Source organism: Malus sylvestris, chromosome 13, assembly GCF_916048215.2.
Source record: "Malus sylvestris chromosome 13, drMalSylv7.2, whole genome shotgun sequence".
NCBI classification, from domain to species: Eukaryota; Viridiplantae; Streptophyta; class Magnoliopsida; order Rosales; family Rosaceae; genus Malus; species Malus sylvestris.
Genome location: NC_062272.1, coordinates 32,592,993 through 32,616,841, shown reverse-complemented (window position 1 = coordinate 32,616,841; position 23,849 = coordinate 32,592,993). Strand labels below are relative to the sequence as shown.

Sequence of the window (23,849 nt, the reverse complement as noted above, 5' to 3'; positions counted from 1 at the left end):
GACAGCTTTGACAGCAGAGGTGGCTGACTTTAGGATTGAGCTCGCCTCGTATAGGAGCCAGATGTCACAGATTGTACAGGCCCTCAGTTAGTCCGGCATTCGTCTCCCGAATCTTCGTCCCCCATCGACCTCCAAGCCCCTCCAACCCGAGCATGGCCACACATCTACCCTTTCGATGTCAGAGCCTGTCGACAACCTCGAGACCTTCCAGCCGCCTCCGTAAGACATGTTTCATGTACATAGTACATACATTTATATTAATTTAAATATATTATTTTTCTCTTCATTACAATTTTTAATTGCAATTTAATTTTATTATCAAAAAAGAAAAATCCAATTTATTTTTATTACAAAATAAAAAAAAAGAATGTAAAAGTAAATTTAAAAAAAATTTATTTTATTTTTTGCGCAACGAAAATCTTCGTCTCGCAAAACTCAAGCGACAATCTAGGTTTCGTTGCGCAATAATAAATTGTTGTGGCGCATAGTTTTGAGAGACAAATAATAGTCGTCCCACGTATGTATATCTTGGTATTTTGTGCGACAAAAACAAAGTTTAAAGAGACGAAGGGTAAACCGTCGTGCCATGTTTTTGCAACCAATGATGTTTTTTGTCACACAAAGTCTTTCTTCATGATCTTTGTGCGACATATTCTGCGCAACGAAGTTTCTGTCACGCTGAAGTTTGTGTAACGGAAATACACTTTGTGTGACCAACTTTGGTTCGTCGCGCAAATAGTAAAACGTAGTAGTGAAACTTATTCTAATTTTTTTTTAATTTTGGAAATATTGTGAATTGAAAATTATTTAGGAGTTTAATAAAGGTGTGAGTATTAAAATCCTAAATCAATTATTAATTTTTATTTTAAAAATTATGTAACTGACATGTAAATTCATTATTGCATTAATGCTAGGACCTTGATCAAATTCTGAAAACTAATAAGGTTTCAATCAAAGAACATTAATAACTAAGGACCGGATACTAATTTTTCCTTTCTCTAATGTTGTGCAGCTCTTCTTCATTCATCTCCTTGTTCCAGTTCCGCTTGTCTCTCACTATCTTCCTTTATCTTGAAATAAGTTATTGCCGTTTCTGGTTTGACATTTTGTGATCTTTTCAGTAAGGTTGATTGCAAATATTTGATTTGTTGTATTTAAACATTTTAATACTTCAAACTCTTCTAACGCTAGAATCTAGCTTCCACTATATCGCAAAATGTGCTTTTGTGTAGGAATCCACATGTGGGCTGATACAGAGAATAATTTGAAAGATTCTTCATTTATTATAGCTATATGCCTCACCTCTTCCCTGTGCATTTGTTTATATTATTCAGGAGGCTAAATTATTTTTTCCTACTAGTTTAAGCTTAGCAGGGAACATTTCTTACTGTCATGAGCTATGGTTAACAAAAATTATATCAACATCACCAAAATCTATTGACAAAGTTGGGGTAACTTCTACTTCATTATGTTTTCTCTTATGCTTATAACTAAAATGCCTTAGTTGAAAATCTCTCATATTGATCCTGGCTAGCACTGTGCTGACTTTTGACTCACAATTATGTATTATTATAAAGACATGGTTGATATATCTTAGTACTAACATCCATTTCTAGTTTTGGGTCAAAGAGGGACTAATATAAAGCAAATTGTAACTCTTGCATTGTTGAGTTTTGGTTTCAATATTTGTTGTATATTTCATTATGAAGATTACAAGAGAGTGAAGGCAACTCTTATAGAGAGTTAAAAGAAAACTACAATAGATTGTAGGATAACTACACAAACACAATCCCTAAAATCTGCCCTAACAAGTGGAAAATCAAAAACCAAATTACAAGTAAAGAAGATTTTATAAGCAACTAAGAAAAGTTGATGTAAGGTGAATGATAAGCTATTGAAAGTGATTGGTGAATGACAAGCTATGAAGAAAGGTTGATGTAAGGTGAATGACAAGTTATGATGAGGATGACAACTCATACATACAACTCATCCATACAAACCGGTTTCAATATGCATTAATTGTGAAGCCTAGATACGTTTAACTAAAAAAAAAAACAAAACAAAAAAAACAACAATGTTGTCAGTACGTCAGTTTATGTGTGGTACGTTTGATTTTAAACGTACCAAAACGCTTTAGGCTTTATTAAACAACTATGATATTGGTAGATTTGTGTCTTTATAGTGCGTTTCATTTAAACGTACCAATATGCTTTAGGTACATTTGATTTTAGATGAAGCCATTTTGATTTTTAAAGGATAGATATATATAATTTTACTAAAGATTTTTTTTATCATTTTTCTGCGATTTTTGTTTGCTAAAGATTATTTTATCATTAGTATGCTGATTGTGTTTTTTTTGGCATGGGTTCGTGTACATTTTTCATTTTTTTTTCTTGTGTATATATCTCTAATTTTTAAATTTAAATTGCAAGATTATCCCTAATATTTAGTCTTTATACAACAACAACAACAAAAAAGCCTTTTCCCACTAAGTGGGGTCGGCTATATGAATCCTAGAACGTTATTGCGCTCGGTTTTGTGTCATGTCCTCCGTTAGATCCAAGTACTCTAAGTCTTTTCTTAGAGTCTCGTCCAAAGTTTTTCTAGGTCTTCCTCTACCCCTTCGGCCTTGGACATCTGTCCCGTAGTCGGATCTTCTAACCGGAGCATCAGTAGGCCTTCTTTGCACATGTCCAAACCACCGTAACCGATTTTCTCTCATATTTCCTTCAATTTCGGCTACTCCTACTTTACCTCAGATATCCTCATTCCTAATCTTATCCTTTCTTGTGTGCCCACACATCCAATGAAGCATCCGCATCTCCACTACACCCATTTTATGTACATGTTGATGCTTCACCGCCCAACATTATGGGTTATACAGCGGCATACAGCGATCACATAACACGTCGGATGCACTCTTCCATTTCATCCATCCAGCTTGTATTCTATGGTTGAGGTCTCTATCTAATTCTTCATTCTTTTGCAAGATAGATCCTAGGTAGCGAAAGGGGTCGCTCTTTGGTACTTCCTGATCTCCGATCCTCACCCCTAGCTCATTTTACCCTCCATTTGCACTGAACTTGCACTCCATATATTCCGTCTTTGATCGGCTTAGGCGAGAACCTTTAGATTCCAACACTTCTCTCCAAAGGTTAAGCTTCACATTTACCCTTTCCTGAGTTTCATCTATCAACACTATGTCTGCAAAAAGCATACACCAAGGAATATCATCTTGAATATGTCCCGTTAACTCATCCATTACCAATGCAAAAAGGTAAGGACTTAAGGATGAGCCTTGATGTAACCTAACAGTTATGGGGAAGCTTTCGGTTTGTCTTTCATGAGTTCTTACGGCAGTCTTTGCTCCATCATACATTTCCTTTATAGCTTGGATATATGCTACTCGTACTCTTTTTTTCTCTAAAATCCTCCAAAGAATGTCTCTTGGGACCCTATCATATGCTTTTTCCAAATCTATAAAGACCATGTGTAAATCCTTTTTCCTATCTCTATATCTTTCCATCAATCTTCGTAAGAGATAGATTGTCTCCATGGTTGAGCGCCCTGGCATGAACCCGAATTGGTTGTCCGAAACCCGTGTCTCTTGCCTCAATCTATGCTTAATAACTCTCTCCCAGAGCTTTATTGTATGACTCATTAGCTTAATACCCCTATAGTTCATGCAATTTTGTACGTCGCCCTTATTCTTGTAGATAGGCACCAAAGTGCTCTTTCGCCACTCATTTGGCATCTTCTTCATTTTCAAAATCCTATTGAAAAGGTCTGTGAGCCATGCTATACCCGTCTCTCCCAAGACTTTCCACACTTCGATTGGTATATCATCTGGGCCCACTACTTTTCTATACTTCATCTTTTTCAAAGCTACAAGCACTTCTTCCTTCATGATTTGGCGGTAAAAGGAGTAGTTTCTACACTCTTCTGAGTTACTCAACTCCCCCAAAGAAGTACCCCTTTCATGTCATTCGTTGAAAAGATTATGAAAATAACCTCTCCAGCTGTCGTTGACAACGTTCTCTATAGCAAGAACTGTTTCATCCTCATCCTTGATGCACCTCACTTGGTTTAGGTCCCTTGTCTTCATTTCCCTTGCTCTAGCTAGTTTATAGATATCCAACTCTCCTTCTTATCTAGTCGCTTATACATATCGTCATATGCCGCTAGCTTAGCTTCTCTTACAGCTTTCTTCGCCTCCTGCTTCGCTATTTAATAATTGACCCTTATTTTTGTTCAAAAACAAAAAAATAATAGTTGACCTTTGTTTTCCAGGCATTTAATTAATAGCACATCGAGTATTATGTTATTTTTTGTCATTTTATACAATCACAATGGTTTTACATAAAAGTTTACTAAATACTATAACACTTTTTTTTTTTTTTGCTAAAAACACTTTTACACTTTACTGCTTTATTTCATAGGAGCTTTATTTCGCAGCATCTTATTCTTACATAAGTAGTTTTTTTTTCTTTTTTCAAACACTTTTACACTTTGCTACTTGACTTTTGAATAGCTTTTCCTTTCAGGCTGATCTTTCTTGCAGCATCTTAAGGCCAACATACCTGTTAAAAGCACAAAGCTGAAGCAAATAAAAAACAGCAACACGGCATATAATTCATAAAAGCAAGTTAAGCAACCAAGGGACAATTGCGAATATCTTATGAGTGTAATAACATACCTGCCAACAATGGATCCATAAGGGTGTCCTGAGGATTCGCCCCCGGTGAGAAATTGAATGTGGATGCATCCACAACACGCAATGCATTGATCCCCAAAACACGCAAACCGCTATCCACAACCTTTCCAACAATGGATCCCCCCTGGAAATGCCAAAATGTTGCCACTGAACTTTGGCAAAATGTCGGAAAGGAAACATCATCTGTCTGGTTCTTTGGTAAAAGATAGGCCTAAAAACTTCAAACCTTCTATACCCGGCAGATCTTGAGCCTTAAATTATTTCAACGAGTTTGTCCTTAGCAATTCACCAATCTTTTTCATGCCGCTAACACAACGAGAAAGCTCCAGCGGGTGTGCATAGTAGTTAAATTTTACATTTGGCTTGACTCACACGTCAGACGATGATTGCAGCCTAAGAGGACCATATGACATGGGTCCTGGAACTTTGATAATAATTTGTCCAAAACTCGAATCAACCTTTATGGGATTAAATGGACTAGAAAAAGGCTAAATGGTGGAGTAGAAAATGGAGAAGTGGAGAGACTCTCTATGTAGAAATCGCTTGTAATACCTACAATCTTCACAGGTGAAGGCTCTAGTGGAATAGGGGGCAAAATGTTAATTAAGTTACAAGGATTGTCATACATAAACTGCCCAATGTATGGATGGGGACTAACAACTGGGATTTTAAGAGATGACAGATAAGATTCTGGGCCAATACCACTAAGTTGTAGAAGTTGAGGGCTCCCAATGGCACCGGCACTCAATACAACCTCCCCTTTCCTGCGTACATATGCACAATGGGACCTCCCGTTCGAATCACTATACATGATTCCAATAGCTGACGAACCTACATCAGATGATAGCTTAAAATTAATAATAAACATTTCTTTTGTACTTAACATAAACTTAACTGTTCATCATATATACTTGATGCCTTGGAAGAGAAGAGGATCTTCTCTACTGTGGCATGAACTGCAACTCGCAATTTGTTCAGATCTCCCTTATTAAGCAGCTCCACAGCTCCATGTCTTTTCCCATTGTTGTCAAACGTCGAACCCCCAATTTTAGTTCCTTTAATGTGATCCAAATTAAGTCCATTGTCTGGACCAACACCAGCCTCCATAAATGCTTTTGCTACAGCAGATTGCCAGCGATCCATAGTTGGGGGGAACACAATAGTTTCTTCTACCCACCGATATGCCTTATAAACCGAATACATGTCCCACTCAATCCCTGATTTCATAAAGAATTCCCTGTCAGCTGTGGTGTAGAAGCCGGCATTGATCATGCTTGACCCACCTAAGACCCAGCCTCTGACATTAGGAACACCTTCTTCTGATGTGAACTTTTGAGCTGGTGTCTTGCCATTATCTTCCTGCATTATAGTAATTAGAAACCCATCGTCACGCAAGACGCTCTAATATGCTGTAGGAACACTGCCCCTCTCTAGAAGGAGCAGTTTGCTGATAAAGTTGCTGCTAGTGGGCACCCTGCTGTTCCTCCACCAATGACAATATAGTTGTGGAACCAAAAATATTCACCAGGCGACACGTGGACTTTTGAACGAAAGAGGACAAAAATACCCTTGAGGCATACCGGGATTCCTACGCGCAAATAGTGGGTAATCATCCTCAACCAATTCAAAAATGCTCCAGAAGAGGTAACCAATTCCAAATTATCTTATTATAGGTAATTATTTCCAAAACTTAATTTCCCCAATATATTGTTTAGTTAATTAATTATCTAAATAATATATTCTTCCCATATCTCCTAAAATCATCCCTTAATTACCAATTTGAAACATCCACTCAAACCTAAAAAATGGCATAGGGCCGGCTACCCCATTCAAAATCTATTCCATCACCTTTTTTCTACCTTTTCCACCTTTCTTTCCCTTTTAAATTAGCCAATCAATACCATAAATAATAAAATATCTCCTTTCATATTTAATTAGCCAATTAATTGGCTAATTAAACCAAAATTAAAACCCAAAACTCCCATCTAGGAGCCGGCCACATTCCCTCTCTTTTTCCTTATCTTTTCATATTTCCTCCACTTCATTAGCCAAATAATGATAACCATTCAATTTAGTAACTTCCCATTTTTTTCTATTGTATTTTATTAGCCAATAAAGTGGCTAATAAAACCAAAAAATTCACCCAAAAGCACACAAAGGGGCCGGCCCTTTTCTTGAAAATGTGGACCAATTTGATCCTATAAATAGTCACCCATTTCTACCAAACACTCATTCCAAACCTCTTGCAAAAATTCCAAAACACTCTAAACACTATTTCTCTCTAAATTTCTAACTTTGGCATCGGAGGTTCTTCGGCCAAAGCCCCCCCCATTCATCGTGGGCGCGTGAGGCTTTTGGCCTTAACCTAAGGTGCTAGTTGTTTTGTAGGTGCAAAATCGTCCAAGATCGAAGAGGAGAAAATTTGCATCCACAAATTGGTGCTTCCATTGAGAGTTGAAATCCATACTCGTAGAAGACTCTCGTACAAAAAGGTTTTTTCTTTATTTTCTAGTCCATTTGAATATTTTTCATACGTTCTTATTATTAGAATTTTCTACTTGCAAAGGTTCTTTGATAAAACGTATAAGAAAAATATAATGACTAGAAGTTTAGAAAATTCCGCAAGTAAAAATTCTAGTATTCAAGAAATGGGACTGCGGAGATCCATGAGGCAAAATGCGACAAGAAGGGGAGCGGCATCATCACCACGAGCTTCCACCATGGGAACCACCGTGATGGCTACCTCGGTAGCCACCCGCGGCGAGGTCCATGGTGCCTTCACCACAGCCACCATGGGAACCACCGCGGGGGCTACTCCGGTAGCCGCTCGTGGCGAGGTCCATGGAGCCTTCACCACCGCCGCCATGGGAACCACCACGGTGGCTACTTCGGTAGCCGCTCGTGGCGAGGTCCATGGAGTCTTCACCACGGCCGCCATGGGAACCACCACGGTGGCTACTTCGGTAGCCACTCGTGGCGAGGTCCATGGAGCCTTCACCACGGCCCGAGCCGTGCCATCCAAGTTTACGTGGACCAAAGCCCAAGCCTCGCATTCACATGCACCGCGCATTGAGCAGCCTTCTCCCGTGATCCAGCCAGCTCTTGTAGCCCAGCCTGCTCCCGTGATCCAGCCTGCTCTTATAGCCCAGCCTGCTCCAACGATCCAGCCTGCCCCAGTGATCCAGCCTGCCCCCGCAACCCAGCCTGTTTTCATGGTTTCCCAAGCTGCCCAAGTCCGCCCGAGACAATCTCAAACATCCGGACCAATCATCGAGGCTGAGGTGTTTTCACCACATTTCTCCGCAGATTTGACATTCCCCAACTCAAATCTCGCACTTGGAGTCAACCACCCTTTCATTGTTTAAGGAGGTGCATTCCATCCAAGTTCTTCCAATCCGAATGGCGAACAAAATTTGTCCCGACAAGTCATAGAATTGACGAGCGCCCTTGCACAGCGAACTACCTTGGTGAATCAACTTTTACAACGTACTGAGATGCATCGCGCCCACGATGAAGTTTCTCGAAGTAGAACAAGGGTAGACAAGGAGCCTTTTAAACAGCGTCCTGGAAAGCAGCCATTCAACCCATCACAAGTCGAGCATTCAGACAGTGCACACTCTCGATTGGGCCCCCGAAATAGCATATACTCCCGTCTTAGCGCGCGGAGGAGCGTGCACTCTCGGTTAGGCCCACGAGCAAGTATACATTCACGGTTGGGGCCACGCTTTGATAATCAACATGGGCAACCTTCCAGGCAAAGCATTCAACCTGACAAACGGAAGGAAACGATCGTTCAATCTGGCTCTAGTTCAACCGGTAGCCTGCAAAGAAATCCCTCGCCTGCTAGGAATCTATCTCATCCATTGCAGCCACAGCATAGACGAACCGACCGAGAAGAAGAGCAGCCTAGACCAGTAAAAAAAGACCAAGGGCAGCCAAAAGCTCCGCTACCCCAACAAAAGCAAATCCAAGAAGAGGTAGAAAGGCTTTTCAATGAGCGGATGCGTGATTTTCGGCGCAACGAAATGGTTGATGAGGCACTAAGGCGAGATATGACCAACATGAGCAGGTCACCTTTCGCGGATGAGATCGAGCAGGCAGAGCCTCCGCGCAAGTTTAGCATGCCACACTTCACATCTTTCAAAGGAGATGGGGATCCCGAAAGACACTTGAAGCATTACCGAAATGCGATGGTCCTTTATCCGAATAATGACGCCCTTATGTGCAAAATATTAGCCACTACTTTACAAGGCGAGGCACAAGATTGGTTTCATACCTTGCCGGCACGATCCATCCAGAATTTTGATGATCTTTCCTTGGTCTTCACCAAAGAATACTCATCTTATCGATCGATCAAGAAGAAGTCCGATCACCTGTTCAACGTAAAGAAAAACCCAAAAGAGTCGCTTCGCGATTACGTGAAGAGATTCAAAGCAGAGAAAGCGAAGATCGTCGGATGCGACAACTCGATAGCAAATGCAGCCTTCCAAAAAGGACTACCAGCAGACCACCCACTGTTTGGAGAAATGATCATGAAAGAAGACCTAACTCTAGCAGATTCCTTTGCTCTGGCAGAAAAGCATGCGCTTTGGGACGAGGCTCGACAAGCAGAAAAGGCTCCCGAACAACCTCGAAAAGAGTTGGCAGCTACTCAAAAGAAGGATGAAAAACAACCCAACAAGGGTAGGCAGGAGTTCAAGCGCAGGGACCGACCCACGACCAAAGAAGGCCCGATGACCAACAACTATTCTAAGTTCTCAATTCCGATTCATCAAATCCTTCGTGACGTCAAGAATGAACCATGGTTCAAGTTGCCGAAGCAGTCAAAAGGAGATACTTCCAAGTTGGACCACACTAAGTATTGTGCATTCCACCGAGGTCCCGGTCACACAACCAACGATTGCTACACTTGGAAGAACTACCTAGAGAAATTCGTGAAAGAAGGCAAAGTCGATAGATATTTGGACAAGCCAGCTGAGCAGCAAAAAAGGAATGCAGACGGAGATGAGGAGCCACCAACTAAGACGATTCGAATCAATGGCATTTTCGCTGAGTCCGAGCACTTAGGGGCTACTAATAACTCCAAAAAGAGGAAGATCCAGCAGGCCTTACTAATCTCACAAGTTCATGCAGTCGATACCCAACCTGGACCTATCATTGGCTTCACGGAGCAGGATGCAGAAGGAGTCGACTTCCCACACGACGATGCATTAGTAGTATCTGTCCAACTAGCCCATGCTATAGTCGACAGGATGATGGTTGACAATGGAAGTGCGGTCAACCTACTTCAACTTTCAGTCATTCAGAAGATGGGCCTGGAAAGTACAATCATATGCCGGGCAGAGGTACTTACTGGATTCAACGGACACACCTCAACTGCCATCGGTCATATCATACTTGACGTAAAAACACCGCCAGTCGTCTCAAAGCAAACATTCACGATTGTAAGCGACCCATCTCCCTACAATGGGATTCTTGGGAGACCTTGGTTGATCAAGCTGGATGCTGTCACTTTCGTCAAGTATCAAAAAATCCGATTCCGCATCCCGGGAGGAAGAGTCGGAGAGATCAAGTCTGACCAGGCTTCATCCCGACGATGCACTGTGCAAATGTTAAAAGAAACAAAGAAAAAGACCTTTACCCCCGTAGAGGTTACCGAAGTCCAAAAGGGCAAAGAAATTGCCAAATAGCAATTATAGCAGGTGGATCGAGAAGATGGCACCCAAGCAGACAAGATAGGATGGAAACCCGAAGAGGACGCCGAAGACATCATTCTTGATCCCCAGCAGCCGGAAAAGACGGCTAAAATTGGCTCACGACTAAGCCCAGACGAGAAGGAAGAACTCACAATTTTCCTTAGGAAAAACTGAGATATCTTCGCATGGTCACCATCCGACATGCCCGGTATTGATCCCAAAGTGGCTTGCCACAAGCTGCACGTCGATCCAACTACCAAACCGGTAATTCAAAAAAGAAGACATTTCGCTCCCGAACGAGTAGCGATCATTGAGGCAGAAATCGACAAACTATTGGAGGCCGGTTTCATAGAAGAGGTAGCACACTCGGCATGGCTTGCTAATGTCGTACTAGTCATGGAGGGTTTGCGTAGACTACACTGACCTCAACAAAGCATGCCCAAAAGACCATTATCCTGTCCCCCGGATTGATCTATTAGTAGATTCAACTTCTGGAAACCAGTTACTTAGTTTCTTAGACGCATACTCCGGCTACAACCAAATAGCCATGCATGAGCCCGACAAGGAGAAAACTGCGTTCGTGATAGAGCGAGGCACTTACTGCTACAAGGTCATGCCTTTTGGCCTCAAGAACGCGGAAGCCACTTACCAAAGGCTAGTAAATATGATGTTCAAAAAGCAAATTGGGGTAACCATGGAGGTCTATGTCGACGATATCATGGTAAAGGGCAAGCAGCGATCAGATCACATTCGCAATTTAGCAGAAGCTTTCAATATCCTTAGAAGGTACAAGATGAAGCTCAACCCCACCAAGTGCACGTTTGGAGTATCTTCAGGTCGATTCCTAGGGTACTTAGTAACCCAACGAGGAATTGAAGCACATCCCAAGCAAATCCAAGCAATCATAGAGATGAAATCTCCAACTACCTTGAAGGAGATCCAAAGCTTGACCGGACGAGCAGCCGCCCTCAATCGCTTCCTCTCACGATCCACCGATCGATGCAAACCCTTTTTCAAAGCTATTAAGAGGGCACAAAGAAACAAATGGGATGAAGAATGCGAAAAAGCTTTCCAAGACTTGAAGAGTTATCTCACATCACCTCCCTTACTATCCAAGCCGGAAGCAGCGGAGGATTTATATATTTATTTGGCAGTTTCCGAGGTAGCAGTGAGCTCTGCTCTCATACGAGAAGAGCTGGGGGCCCAACTGCTGGTATTCTACACTTCTAAAGCTCTTCTCGATGCAGAAACAAGATATCCGAAGATCAAAAAATTAATTTTGGCGTTAGTTGTTGCGGCTCGGAAGCTCAGACCCTACTTTCAAGCTCATACAGTCATTGTTATGACTCAATATCCCTTACGATCAATATTACATGGTCCGGACGCTTCTCAACGAGTGATGAAATGGGCATTGGAACTTGGCCAATATGGTTTAGTTTTCCAACCTCGCACAGCGATAAAGGCCCAAGCCTTGGCAGATTTCGTGGCAGAATTCACACCTAGCCTAGGCAACGCAACAGTGCGGCCCAACGACGCCCCAGAAGCAGCAGAGAGTACCTTAGCCACACTTACTCCATCCAATAAAGATTTCTGGAACTTGCATGTCGACGGTGCATCCAACTATAAAGGCTCGGGAGCAGGTGTAGTTCTTGTTACTCCAGATGGCTCAATGCTCGAGCAGGCGATCACTCTAGGTTTCAAAGCATCCAATAACGAAGCAGAGTACGAGGCTCTACTAGCGGGCCTCCGAATGGCAAAAGACTTGGCGGTGAAGAAACTCGCAATTCATTCTGATTCCCAACTAATCACCAGCCAGGCTACTGGGGAATACACTGCAAAACACCCAAGGATGGCACAATACCTAGAGAAAGTACGCCAGCAGCTTGAAGCATTTCAGACTTACACTCTCACTCAAGTTCCGCGGGCAGACAATGCACATGCAGATGCACTAGCTGGTTTAGGCTCCGCCCTTGACCACCAATTCAAACGCTCTATTCCGGTGGAATATCTAGACAAGCCAAGCATAGAGATGGAGTCGATAGCCGAAGTGTCACAGGTTAGTGTAACTCCCACTTGGCAAAGTTCAATTATAGATTACTTGGTCAACGGCACATTACCCACAGAAAGATTGGAGTCAAGGAAGCTCCAAATTAAGTCGGCACGCTACTATATGTGGAATGGCATTCTCGTCCGAAGATCCTACACCGGACCACATCTCCGCTGCCTGGCACCTCCCGATGACTTGAAGGTTCTAAGCTCAATCCACGAAGGCGTTTGTGGGAATCACTCTGGAGGTCGATCCTTAGCCCAAAAGGCTCTTAACGCAGGCTATTACTGGCCTACCATGCACCAAGATGCTAAGGAGTTAGTACAAAAATGCGACCGTTGCCAACGCTACAAACCAGTACCAGCACTACCCGCCAGTGAGCTACACCCGCAAACGAGTCCTTGGCCATTCATGCAGTGGGCAATCGACCTGGTAGGGCCTATGCCGCCTGCTACGGGGGGCAGATGCATGATGATCGTGACAACCGACTATTTCACCAAATGGGTAGAAGCAGAACCCATGACAACCACGACTCAGACGGATATAGAGCGCTTTACATGGAGGAACATCATTTGCCGATTTGGCATCCCTCAGTCCATCGTCACTGACAACGGTCCTCAATTTGTGGGAAAAGATTTGGCAAAGTTCTTCCAAAAATACGGCATCAAACAACACATGTCCACACCAAGATATCCTCAAGGCAATGGGCAGGCTGAAGCATCCAACAAGACGATTCTCGACTGCCTCAAGAAATCCCTCACCGACAAAAAGGGAAAATGGCCAGATGAGCTCCCAGGATGTTTATGGGCATATCGCACCACCAAAAGACGAGCAACCGGTGAAACTCCTTTCTCTTTGGCGTTTGGTTCGGAGGCAATCATACCTCCTAACATCATCGTGCCAAGCATCAACACTCTATTGCCAAACGTTGAGCGGAACAGTAAAGAAATGGCCACAGATTTAGATCTGGCAGAAGAAAGGCGCGAACAAACCATCACCCGCATCGCAGCCTACCAGCAGCAGCTCATTTCCAGCTACAACAAAAGGGCCGAAATCCGGCAGTTCCAACCTGGAGACCTAGTCCTAAGAAAAGCTTTCATCACTGCCCGTAGAGAAGGCTCGAAAAAAATGGACCCCATCTGGGAAGGTCCTTACAAGATCAACAGAGTCGGCGGCAAAGGCAGTTATACTCTTGCTACCATGAATGATAAAGAGATCGAGAAGCAATGGAACGCCTACAATTTGAGGAAATACCATGTGTGACTTCACACTATATCAAGACCCGAAGACTCGGGCATCTCAACGGGCACCACCTCGTAAGCCGAGGACTATCCAATCATCATGCAGTTTTTGCAACCAAGTTATTCGCTCATTTTATTTTTCAATAAAGAATTCAAAAGTAATTTGTAATTTGGCTTTAATATATGTCTACAACAACTTATTTCTTTCTGCACTTCAAAAGAAAATTACACCCCCCAAGGGACCAACTGTGCTCTCCAAGGAGGGAGGATAAACTCAACACTCCGAATATCCAGACGTGGATGAGCTTGGCTGCCCTAGAATGACTAGGTGCATGATGGCTTGCGCCGGGATTCCTAGAAGTAGCCACAATGGTCTGTTTCAAGGCTTAGCTAGTTGAAGGATTATGGGTCTATCGGCTTAATCCGCAGGGAACCGGGCCCTAGAGACGGAGGGGGCACATTATGCAGCACACCCAATGGGCGGCTGCCCTGGAAACCTAAAGCTGCTACCGAGTGCACTAAGGTAGCCTACGGATTTCCAGAAGACTGCCTACGGCTTGCCCTTCGAGCAGTAGAACCACGCTAGACTTATGCAACCGCACATTATTGTGAAAGGTTAAACAAGTTAGCGTGCACACACGAAGATTTTATCCACTACCGACATGCTACGTAGTTGATAAGCTTCACCTCTGTCAAACGCAGAATAACTTATACCAAATCCTAAAGTGTTGTGATACTTGCTACACAGCCTGCGGAATTGGAAAGATCCAAGGTTGAATAGCCAAGTGGTTACGCGGATTCGTCTGCTTCTGTAAGTAAGGCATCCAGCTGCCAACCCTATGGTTAATAACTTTGCAAAAGTTCTACATCAACACCTACGGCTGCATAGGCTATGTGGGCTTGTCTGCTTATAGAAAAGTAGCACGCCTGCCACTGGCTTATAAGGTCTAAAGGTTAAAAAAAAAAAAAAAAAAAAAAAAAAAAAAAAAAAAAATGGGAAAAGCAAAAGAAGCGAGTTTATTAAATTTTATAGCAAAATTGATAAATAACAAGCAAATACCGAAGGAGTTCAAGCAAAAACAACAAAGGAAAGAAAAGGAAACCCTAAAAGCTACCTAGAAGACTACTCTTCAGTAGTTTGGACATCTCCCAACTGCTCGGTTGTTACACCTTCAGCAGCCTTGGTGTTCTCAGCAGCGGCATCCTCCGAACCTTTACCCTCGACTGCTCCAGCCTGGGTATCAACTCCTCCAGCTATTTCACCGATAGAAGACTCAAAGGTAAAATCGAGCAAGTCTTCTGGGGAAATAGAGAAGGTCTCGAAGTCTTTACCGGAAAACTCAAAGTCAGACGGCCGCCCATAGAGATGATCTACATAGCCCAGCTTGTAGAAATCGGATTGGTTCTGAATAAGCGAAGCCTCGAAACCATTTTTCTCACTCTTCAACTGCTCATTCTCCTCAAGCAGGCAAGCACGAACTCGCTGCAACTCCTCAATTTCTTTCTTCAGATTATCGTTGGTCTTCAAAACACCTTGAAGTTCCGACACTTGAGGCTCAAGCCTGTCAGCAACCTCTTTGAAGTGGATCGCTTGGTTGTAAGTAGCAATCAATTCTTCATCCTTTGCATAAGCAGCGGAGCGAAGTTCAGATATGGAGCGTTCAAGATCTCGAATCTGAGGAATGTAACGCTCGATTTCCTTCTCTGCACTTTCATTCTTTGTTTGGACCGCATCAAACCTAGTCTTCAAATCCATGATCTCCTGGTGAGCGGCCTCAAGCTGCAGAGAAGTGGGGTCAGAAGTATGAGATTCCTTCAAAGCAGCAAGCTCAGATTCCAATTTTTTGATTTTTTCGACCGAGGAATAAGCTTCGGCAGCCATAGTTCTTGCCATCTCTTTAGCAGCCTTGGTGTCCTCTTGGTCAAGGAACATAGACTCGGCTGCCAGAATTGTTGTTTTCTGCATCATGGCTAGCAGAGCAGTCTTCCTATACTCGGGTGTATGCTTTGCAAAAAGACTCGGACCAACAATCTCTTTGACGCCATCAACAAACTGGGCGCATACATCCATGTCTTCAAGAAGATCTGGTTTCAAAAGAGCACAAATCTTAGCAGCCTCCTCAGAAACGGCCTTGGCGGATTCTTCAAGCCTGCCTGAGCGAGCAGCTTCATTCTTATCAGCAGACGAGATGGTTGCAGCAGCGGAAGAAGCAGTATTCGGCGCCACTTTAGCAGACAGGGGCACCATATCACTCTTCATAGTAGCAAGTCTCTTCAAGGGTAAGTCAGGTTTAGTCCCGGACGGACGTTTTGGCACAAACTTCTGTACCAAAGGCACGGAAGAACTTTTACGCTGAGCAATTTTTTCAGCAATCGAGCTAGCAGCCTTCGAAGCAATAGGCGTTACTGGCACAAATGTAGCAGTTCGTTCTTTCTCGCCCTTAGAGGAAGTCAGGTCAATCACAATCTTGGGAGCAGCCGGAGAATCCCCACGAGCAGTCTTCGTTTTCTTCTTAGCAGGCATCTCTTGAGCAGGTGGGGAATGTTTCTTTTTCCCACCTTCATTGGTAGTAGGCTCCACCACAGTGATAGGACGAGCCATCGCGTCTGCCTTGATCCGTTTTATTTCTTCTTCTGAGGGTAGTCCACCTTTTTCCCTACGAAGAGGACTAAGCAGCCAACGCCACTCACGATACTCGGAAGGAATACCCAGAGCGACATGCACTTTTTTCATATCTGGAGAAACCCTAGGAGTTGAGCCAAATTCCGAATCTACAAAAAAAAAAAGAAAAAAAAAAAACAGAAGACAATCAGAAAATTGAAGAATGATTTGGCACTAAAGCAAAGCAGCCGAAAAGACTAAGCAGTCTGCTTACCAGATATGAAGACCGTTGATACACGCAGCTCGGGAGAAGAATCAGATTCCCATTCTCCACTTATCTCCAAAGTCTCTTTGGCCCAATCATGATCTCCTTTACTCGAATTATCAAAAAGCTTATGACGGATTCGCAGTTGTCCAACTCCATCAATACGACCTATGTCAAAGAAATACCAAAATTCGTTGGTGGTTAGTCCCAAGTCAAAGAATTGGTTCAAATTGTGGAACCCCACCATCACTCGGACCGCATTCGGGGAACATTGGGCAGGCGCACATTTCATAGAGCAAAGCACTTCTTGGAAGAAACGCGGCATAGGGAAAGTATAGTTCTCCGAGTTCCACTGCATGGTTCTCGGCTGCTACCATCTTTAACTCGTCTCACACGCACTCCCGACGGAATGGCATGCCAATACGTTTCAAGAAAATCTCTAAACAAATTGTCGGAGCTAATCTTGATGTGAGCAGCTTTGAAGTAGCCAATCTTGCTCAAAGACCCGCCTTGGAGGTACAGCGGGGGCACACCATCATCATTCTTACGGCTCGAGGAAGACATGCTTGAAAATTCTACAAAAGTACAAGGAAGATTTGTTAGAGAGTTGTTTAAAAAAAAAAAAAAAAAAAAAAAAAGAGTTGAAAGCCGCAGCCGCAGGAACCAGCCAAATTGCCAAGCCCCACAGCTTGGCTAATCATCCATTCACCATAGCCCAGCAAGAAAAACCAAAATAAAAAAAATCAAGAAGACAAGAAAATCAATTTCTTCTTACCTGGAAGCAACGAAGAGCGATCCTTTACACGGACAAGACGTAGAAGATTGTTAGAGGAGGGGGAACAAATATCCTCTAAGCTCTCTTTTTCTCTTGTAAGGATGAATAAGTTTCTCTCTAAAAAAATTGATTTAACAATCCACTTAAGGTGGACTTAAATAAGCTTTGGGGAAATTTATTTCCTTTTCCTAGAAGGATTTAATTTCCTATTGAAAAAGAGAATCAACAACAAAATAGGAAACAGTTCAGAATTTCCTAAAGCAAGAAAATCTCTACACCTATTGCCCTTTTCTGCAAACAGCTCAACAGGTGTGGGGGCATTTGTGGAACCAAAAATATTCACCAGGCGACACGTGGACTTTTGAACGAAAGAGGACAAAAATACCCTTGAGGCATACCGGGATTCCTACGCGCAAATAGTGGGTAATCATCCTCAACCAATTCAAAAATGCTCCAGAAGAGGTAACCAATTCCAAATTATCTTATTATAGGTAATTATTTCCAAAACTTAATTTCCCCAATATATTATTTAGTTAATTAATTATCTAAATAATATATTCTTCCCATATCTCCTAAAATCATCCCTTAATTACCAATTTGAAACATCCACTCAAACCTAAAAAATGGCATAGGGCCGGCTACCCCATTCAAAAACTATTCCATCACCTTTTTTCTACCTTTTCCACCTTTCTTTACCTTTTAAATTAGCCAATCAATACCATAAATAATAAAATATCTCCTTTCATATTTAATTAGCCAATTAATTGGCTAATTAAACCAAAATTAAAACCCAAAACTCCCATCTAGGAGCCGGCCACATTCCCTCTCTTTTTCCTTATCTTTTCATATTTCCTCCACTTCATTAGCCAAATAATGATAACCATTCAATTTAGTAACTTCCCATTTTTTTCTATTGTATTTTATTAGCCAATAAAGTGGCTAATAAAACCAAAAAATTCACCCAAAAGCACACAAAGGGGCCGGCCCTTTTCTTGAAAATGTGGACCAATTTGGTCCTATAAATAGTCACCCATTTCTACCAAACACTCATTCCAAACCTCTTGCAAAAATTCCAAAGCACTCTAAACACTATTTCTCTCTAAATTTCTAACTTTGGCATCGGAGGTTCTTCGGCCAAAGCCCCCCCATTCATCTTGGGCGCGTGAGGCTTTTGGCCTTAACCTAAGGTGCTAGTTGTTTTGTAGGTGCAAAATCGTCCAAGATCGAAGAGGAGAAAATTTGCATCCACAATAGTCATACGATGCTTCTAACTGTGGATCATTGGCGTTATACACAAATCTCATGTAGCGAAAATCTGCACAATGTGAAAATGATGAAGCATATATTTTAGGGCACTTGAAAAAGATGAAGCATGTTTTTGTGATAATATTAAAAAGTATAAAAGTCTTTTGAGTTGTTTTAGGTTTATAAAATAAATTAAGAGAGCTGTTATTCCCACCCCAATGTCTTATCTTCTCATCCACATTTTTATGAGTTTTTTAATTACAAATTTGTCCTTTTGTAAAATGACTAATAAGGACCTTAGTTACTCCCTTTTACATTACTTTTTTTATATAAAAAAGAAAAAAGAAAAGTTTGGATGTGATAACTCTTACGCTATGTTTAGAAAATTTATCTCCCTTAAACCCTAACTCATCTTTCTCATCTCCTTTCATTCAGAGAAAGCAAAAAGAATGAACTTAGAGGATGACGTTTCTATGGAAGAAGTAGATGATTATGTTTCCATCGAAAGGGTAAAAGATAATTTTATGTGGGTCATCTTGATTTGCTGACATCGTATAATTGAAGCATAGCTCTGTGACTTTTTATTTGAATTTGCATTAGATTAAGGTACAATTTGTTTTTTAATGAGAATTTCTGGAATTGAAGCATAGCTCTATCGACATCGTTCATTAGGTTAGGGTAAATTTGTTGCATACTGTTGTAGGCGTGGTTGATTTAGAATTGAAAACCTAAACAACAGTAAGCGTGGTTGATTTTTCATTAGCCCGTACTTACCACATGCACCACCTCTTTCTTCCTTTAAGTTGGAATTGAAGCCGAATTAAGCTTCAATTGTTGCATAGGTACGGACTTGAGTAAGCTTCTGCATCTTCAATCCCAACCAAACGTGTAGGCTGAAGATAAGAAGACCTCGGTTCTATTTTTTTTATTTTTTTTGGTTTTTAGAAGAGAGTAATATTATTTGTTTATATTCATTTCTTAAGAGAAATTTACCTCTAACTATATATAGGGTTATTTTAGGAATAACAGTGGGTGGGAAAATAACATTTTAATTTTTTAACTTTTTATAATGGGTGTAAATATAATGTGGGTGAGAAAATAAGACAACGGAGTGGGTCTAGCAGCTCTCTAAATTAAAAAGGGTAATGCTAGGGAGACTAAATTTGTTGACAAAATTTGCAAACTAAATGATGTGTCACTAATAGAAATGAGTACGTTTATCAACACTTAAGTAATAAATCAATTATCACTTTCCACGTCCTTTAATTTCTAAAATTTAGTTTACAAATTTAGTCTCCCTAATATTTCCAATTAAAAAGTATATAAAAAAATATATAAAATAAAATTAGAAAAAAACATAACAAAAAAAAATATATGTTGGACAGTCGTCGACAAAGGATAAAAATTATTTTAAAAAAAAAACCAAAAATTTGGCAAATTTTTTTTCGTCTTCTTCATCTTCTTTCAGCTATGCAACGAAAAAAACCCAGTAACTGCTCTGCAACTAAAAACTCACATTCAACTATTTTTTTTTTTTCCAATTTTCGGTAACATTGACGCCCAATCAAACACCCTCATGCCTTGATGAAACCTAGGCGAGTTTTCGTCGATTTCCACAAAACTAAGGTGATTTTTCTCCCGCCCCGTCTCCAAAGCCTCCTATGCACGCCTTGGAGCAATTTTTTTTAAACACTGGATAATATATAGGACTAAGACATTCAATTTTAGGCATCGGAGTGTCGCTACAGGCATTTATATGGCTTTAGCATGATTCTTATTAAGTTTTGCATAATCCTTTTCAATTTCTTTTCTTTGAATAACAGATGAGGTAATTTACCATGATCACGAGTAGTAGCGAACGAGTTAACCTCTGATTGAAGATGAAGGGGAAAGATGTGCAACACTGATAGTATTGAATATATTGTTAATTTCTTCAAGTTTTTGAAGCCAGATATTCGTTTTTTTTTCCTTCCACTACACGAAAATTCAAAAATATTTCCATTTTCTACCCTCATAAATTAAAGAAAGGTAGCACATTTTCCTTTTACCAAAGATTGTTATAGGGTAGCATTTAGTAAATCCCAGTTAAAAAGTCATGCTATCAGACATGAAGGAGCAACTTCACTTCTTATAAAGTAGATAGAGAAGAAAAAGTACTTGTATGCAGACACCAGCTATATATGATTTAAATGATGGAAACAGAAAATGAGAATCCTTGTGTGCCAATACACAATTTCCAGACAAAAAATAAAAAATAAAAAAAAGAATCGATATATAATTATCTTTTTCCAATAGTTGAAGGGGTCAGAATTGTTAACCAAGCTTGATCATATATAGAAGAAGATGATACCAGACATAGAGAGAGAGAGAGAGAGAGAGAGAGAGAGAGAAAGAGAGAATACTTGGAGAACAAATAATCTGTTTGTTTTGATTATTTTCCATATATTTTTTACATCATCCTTGTAGTTTATATACAACTAATGTTGCTTACACTATAAGCTAATTGTTTAACAAACTGCTAACTACTTGTCTAATCTTATGACACTTGTCAAGAGTATAGGCCTTATATTGATTACTCCTTACATCCCCTCTCAATCTTAGGGGCAGTAAAACTGAGTCTGAGATTGGAACAATGAGTCTTGAATAATGGGGCAGACAATCCTTTAGTTAAGATATCTGCAAACTGCTTAAGGGAAGAGACAAATTGAACTAGCAACAATCTTTTAGCCACCCTTTCTCTCACAAAATGAACATCGATTTCAATGTGTTTTGTGCACTGATGCTGAACAGGATTACATGTAAAAGCAATTGCAAAGAGATTATCACAATAAAGGGTAGGTGTACCAGAAATGGAAACTTGCAGGAACCTTAACAATTGCTTGATCCAATCGATCTCAGCAGCTATGGAAGATAGTGCTCGATACTCTCCCTCAGTGGAGGAACGAGATACAATATTCTGTTTCTTTGAGGACCAGGAGATAGGATTAGAGCCAAGAAAGACAACCAGTCCTGTAGTGGATCGATGATCATTGGGATCCTCTGCCCAATCAGCATCGCTGAAAGCTTGTAAATACAACCCTCATTTGGTATAATGCAAACCCCACCCTTTAGTAGCTTTCAGATAACGCAAAATCCTTTTTACTACCACAAAGTGAGCTTCCATAGGGCACTGCATAAACTGAGAAACCTAATGTACTGCAAATGCAATAAACTCAAAAATAGGGCACTGCATAAACTGAGAAACCTAATGTACTGCAAATGCAATAAACTGAGAAACCTGATCCCACTCTTGGACGAGTTTGCATAGGATGCAAATTTAATGGTGGTATGGACAAAAACCACCTGAAGTTTGTCCCCTTGGAAATCAGGAACCACAAAGAGTGAAGTAGAGGATCGTGAAGCAGTGGCAGTAATGGGTGATGGAACAATGGAAGAACTAGAGCTGGAATCATTCAGGGGTGAAGGAACATTGTGTTCAATTCTCTAGAAGTAGTCGCAATGGGCACAAATTCAGTACTGGTGATGGTGACACTGATAATGATGAGGAAATGGGCACAAATTCAAAACTGGGATGAACTATGACATTATTAAGGTTTGGGAAAGGTATAGGTATAGAGGTTTGCATAGTAGGCAATATAGACATTGATTAGGATTTAGAGACTAAAGTAGAATATGGGAACTCAGTCTCATCAAACAGAACATGGCGAGATATATAAACTCTCTTTGTATTGACCTCAAAACAAATGTAACCCTTATACTTGGAAGCATACCCTACGAAGATACACTTGGTGGTCTGAGGTTGTAGTTTATTATGTTTATAGGGCCTAAGTAAAGGGTAGCAGGAACAACCAAATACTCTAAGGTGATGAATCTCAGGAATATAATGACCTCAAAAGGAGATTTATTGTGCAAAGTGGAAGAAGGCATTCAATTGATTAGGTAGACTGAAGTTTGACAAGAAATGACCAAAAATATGGTGGTAAAGAAGCTGTCTGTAAAAGAGTAATGGATGTCTCTATAATATGTCTATATTTTCTCTCGACAAGCCCGTTTTGCTCTGGGGTATGTGGATAAGACATGTGATGACTAATGCCTTTGGTCACCAAATTTTTTTGAAAGGATTTGCCTATATATTCACCCCCACCATCAGATTGCAACACTTTAACAGAAGCATTGAATTGATGGACAATGAAATTATAAAAAGAGACAAAGGTAGTACCAACATCACTTTTATTGCAAATTGGGAAAATCGAACAAAACCTAGTACACTCACTGATAAAAGTAACATAGTATTTAAAGCCTTCAACAGAAATACAAGGAGCCAGGCCCCAAACATCACTATGCACAATCTTAAAAGGTTTTACAGATTTGGATGAAGGCATAAGAAATGGTAGCTTACTAAACTTGCCGTCTAAACATGTAGAACAAACACTAGGTCGAGAATCAAGAGTATGAGGAACATTTCACTTTTGAAGGATTTGAGAGACTATAGGATTAGATGGATGACCTAATTTGTGGTGCCAAAGCCGTGATGTAACTTGTTTTCCAAGATAGGTAACTGCATAAGCCTTCTTTACTAAAACAGAAGTTGATGGAGAAATGATTGGATATAACCCATTACTGCACTGCCCTTTGTATAAAATCCTCCATGTGGTTTTGTCCTGAATCCAGAGACAAAAGGCATAAAAAATTAACCAGCAATTATTGTCCAAACAGATACAATGGAAAAATAACAGATTCTGTGTCAATTTGGGAACATATAGAACAGACTTTAGTTGAAAAGACTGCAATGGTGTATGAAGAGTGGAATGATCAATATGAGAAATAGGTAAACCTGCACCATTAGTTGTTTGAATAGATTCATGAGAGGGATATGGTGCAACGAGTGACAGATTGGACAAATCAGCGGTCATATGATTTGTAGCTCTGGTATTCGTGATCCAAACTTGTTGAGGCAGTGCAAAAGGCAATTGAGGTGAAGATGAATTATCAGAGTTGTGATTGACATACATGGCAGCCATTGGAGAGGAAGAACCTTTCTGAAAGCAAAACTTAGCACTATGATTTAGGTTACCACATATTTGACAACCATTAGATTGAGCAACATTTCAAAATCTGCAAGTGATAGCCATATGATTGGTATTACCACAAATTAAACACCCTTGAGAAGATCGAAACCTACATGTGTCAGCCAAATGATTTGTCTTGCCATAAATTTGACAAGGAATAAGAGGAGTTGTTCCAAATTGTAGAGCCGAGCCAAG

General features: G+C 40.9%; 1 pseudogene; it reads right to left on the bottom strand.

Annotated features, from left to right (window-relative positions):
- Positions 1 to 4,457: 4,457 nt before the first annotated feature.
- Positions 4,458 to 23,606, bottom strand: LOC126595434 ((R)-mandelonitrile lyase 1-like; annotated as a pseudogene).
- Between the last annotated feature and the right edge of the window lie 243 nt (positions 23,607 to 23,849).